The sequence below is a fragment of the Limulus polyphemus genome, unplaced genomic scaffold (assembly GCF_000517525.1).
Source record: "Limulus polyphemus unplaced genomic scaffold, Limulus_polyphemus-2.1.2 Scaffold9675, whole genome shotgun sequence".
NCBI classification, from domain to species: domain Eukaryota; kingdom Metazoa; phylum Arthropoda; class Merostomata; order Xiphosura; family Limulidae; genus Limulus; species Limulus polyphemus.
In genome coordinates this window covers 13,307-17,127 of record NW_013675285.1, presented here as the reverse complement: position 1 = coordinate 17,127, position 3,821 = coordinate 13,307, and the positions used below count along the sequence as shown (strand labels likewise).

The window sequence follows — 3,821 nt, the reverse complement described above, 5'->3', positions numbered from 1 at the left end:
GTGAACCCAAATATCAGGGGCTGGGGGAAAAACTAAATAAGGTTGGGAGGCAGAATCATGTAATAGGGAAGGACATGGGTCATAAGAAATAGGAGCAACAGAAAAAACATCACATACCTGAGAAATAAAATCTAAGAGGGCCAAACAGAATCCTCAGGTAGGGTTTGGGAAGGCACAGCGAACTCCGGGTAGGAGGGGGACAAAGATCAAAATCCTCATCAGCCTGGCCAGGCTTGAAAGGCTCAGGAGTAAGAGGGGCAACAGCAGCAGACAAAGGTTGTCCAATATATTGCTCAATCTCCCTGTATATAAATGCCAATAAATCCCCCAATGGGACACCTGCACCTGTGGCCTGAAATATGAAAAAAGCAAAAACATTTATTCAAATAAAGTAAATTAAACCACTTGAAGAAGTAATGAGCAAAAAAAAAAAAAAGAACGTCCGAACTCAAGCACTGCCAGACAAGAAGTGATGGTTCGGTAGTGGCGCATAGAGGGAGTCACATGCATCATGTGATAGTAGTGCTCTCCCACTGGTTGAGAGATGATGCATGACGATTTGCATAACAGACATGTTAGAAGCTTTTATTCCAACAGGGGGGTGCAGAAGGCTTGTAGCATTAATTATAAAAAAGTTAGCATGTAGAGGGCAGAACAAAACGGGAAAAGCTAATCTTGTGAGTGGATGGAAGAACCGTATTGGAAATATTGTTAAAAGCAAGGATACTGAACTGATGAAATAATGAATTCTAATATTTATAGGGACAAATGTAAGAGAAGTATATTTAAATACCTATAATGATGGCAAAACTGATTTTTATTCTTCACTCTATGTATACACAGATCTGATCAGAAGTTATTATTATTATTAAAATAACAAAGACATAATGAAATATCTGTGGCTGGCTGACATTAATGCTACAACAAGAACAGTGTAAAATCTGAGGATTTCTAACATTAATGGTGCAATAAGAACAGAATAACATTACTGATAATATAAGAATATTGAAAATCTGCTAACGTTAATACTACAATAAAAACAGTTTAACCATCTGTGGACTGTTGACTTTAGTGCGAGTATAAGAATATTATACCATCTGTGAACTTCTAACATTAATGCTATAATAAGAACATTTTAACAGCAGTAAAGAGAATTTTAATTTATTAAAGTTTCAGTAAATTTCTTCAGCTTTCCATAAAAAACATTTCATACACTGTTTAAGACATTAAGCAAATGAAGTCCATAAAGACACTTTATATTATAGCTACATAACCACCTCAATATGAAAACTGTAAAAGTTTTAATCTACAAATTACCTAAGTTTTTTCTGTTCCTCCATCATAGTTCTCTTCTTGTTCTTCTTTTGCTACACCAAACTTGAAAGTGTTATCTGAAGATCTTTCTTCTAAGAAATCAGCTTCTCCTGTTTCTAGAAGTATAAATAATGTATATTCATCTAAAACAAGACTGAATATACCTTATGCTTCACTAAATTATAATCTCTTTTGTGGTACACTAACATCTACCAGTAAAAGTATCAGTTCCCAGCAAACTGCAGGTTTTGAAAATGTTATGCAGATAATAATTTCACATGTGAAGAGCAAAAGAAAAACAAGAAAGACAACAAATGACCAGAATATACATTGGAACTTTAAGCTTTGTTGGGACAGAAAGCAGGATAAGGTAATTTCCATACAGCACACACATGAAATCAAATCTTAGATCTTTAGAATTAAAATGAATTTCAAACTTATACTCGCCTCTGAAATACTGTAAGCCTATTCTTGCTGAGTCATTGTCTGTCAACAACCAAGTGGCTTTTGGTTTGAAAGTTCTTGGTGCAGTGCATTACATGTGCCACATTACCCAAAATTCTCCACTGTTCCAGTTTTTACATGACTTGCTTTGCAAGTGCCACAGGAAACTACATAAGCTTTGATTTTTGGTTTGCAGTTTTGATAATATGTATATTTCTCCCAATTGTGGGTAGGAGTGTATCTTAAAGGTAAGTACGAGTTTGAAGTTCACTTTAACCCTAAGAGTATTAAATTAAATAGGGTAGACCAACCTCTAAAATACTGTAAGCAAAAATACAAATATAATGAGATGGAGGAAGGAAACTGATAAGTGTCATAATGATATATAAACAGATACCATCAAATTTTGAGCACTAGGACAGGAAAGGTAACATATCTAAACTACAACAACTTTGAATCTTGTGATCAAGTAGACTGAACAAAATACAGAAGCAAAACAGGCACTGGATAAGATACCTCTGGAAGAATTTGGTGAAAAGGACCATCTTCTATAGATACAGGAATGAAAAATATGGAAATATGAACACTCGAATGTAAAGCATTTTTTTGAGCAGAGTAATTTTTCACTTATGCATCCTTCATTTAAAAATATAAAGATGGGGTGAAGAACTTGGATATACTTAGATTGTTATACACATTCTCAAGTGTGGTTCCAAAATGGTAGCTAAACAGGTAGCCATGGTCAGAGAACAAAGATTTTTCTGTACTTGTTAGTGGAAGATTCTCAGTGAAGAAAAACAGTAATTACATACATACTGGATGGACTCTTAGGGCTAAAATACCCATCATCTGTAACTGAAAAGGACAGCAAAGTACTGCAACCAGCCTAGTCAAAAGGCACCCAGGAAGTTAGGTTGCTCTGAGGATGGGTTTAACAGCTCAGGGTCGGTCCAATGGGAACACAAAGTAATGAAGTGAAAGAAAGTACTGGATCTACGAAATGATGCTATGCAAGAATATTCATGCTGAGATGGGAAGAGACATCCATCATCTGAGGACATCTTCTGTTCACTTCTAAAGGGCATCACCCTCTCTTGAAACACCTGAAAACAGGATGGAATAATGTCTAGGAAAATTGAAGAAGTAAATAAATAAGGTATGAGAGTCCAGAATGGACAAATCTACCTGTAAATGAAGTGTCATGTTACAAGAAAAAGTCTATAAGGGATGTATTTTACAAGAAGTGTAAGTGAGCTTAACTCTTAGGAATTTGACCTCTAATAAAGGATTTCCACAAGAGTCACATGAAATCCCAAAACTCAAGAAACAATGACAATTATATAATGTAAGTAAAAATTTAAAATTTATTTTGATTTGTGTACTGTGATAAGTGATTTTTGATAAGTGTACTGTGTACTAGATGCCATCCAGGATGCCCAATTAAGTGATGTGAAAATTGAAATTTACTCATAAAGTAATGGGTATATCAAGATAAACAAGATGATTCAACTGAGACAACCAATTTAATAATGTTGTCAGAGCAAGATCAAAAGTGTGATTCATCATAAGGTATAAACAACCTGTTGCAAAACCTCCTTATTTATACACAGAAAATTTCTCAATGTTCAAATACACAAAATTCATATTTTACATCCTTTACATTGAACTCGCATATTTTAGCACTCTTACACTTTGTTCAGTATTAGTTTTAATGACAATCTTAATAGTGTTTTACTAGTAAAATAACTAAAAAATATTACAGTTAAAAAACATCAACTATGAGATTACAATGATAAAAATTATTTTATAGAAGTTGAACTGACAAAATTATAAAATAAGTTGTGGAGTAAACTGTTATAAACAGTATTTATTTAAATACCAGGAAATATGCAGTTGGTGGCAAGCTCATGTGGCCACCAACTCAATAAAGTTTACATCAGAAAACAGTTAAACAACAGTCAAGAAATTATGATTCAAAATCTTTATTACATTTCATTACTAATACCAATAACTTTTGTTTACTTCCCCAAGTAAATATTTCTGTCATTACTTCATAAAACAAC

At 33.7% G+C, this 3,821-nt stretch overlaps 1 long non-coding RNA gene across 1 annotated transcript in view; it reads right to left on the bottom strand.

The window, feature by feature from the left end:
* Nucleotides 1-1,318: 1,318 nt before the first annotated feature.
* LOC106476034 overlaps nt 1,319-3,821 on the bottom strand; it is a 13,625-nt gene continuing 11,122 nt past the window's right edge. Inside the window, exon 3 of the long non-coding RNA XR_001291864.2 lies at nt 1,319-1,430. This is a non-coding gene — a long non-coding RNA (uncharacterized LOC106476034). The remainder of the gene's footprint in view (nt 1,431-3,821) is intronic.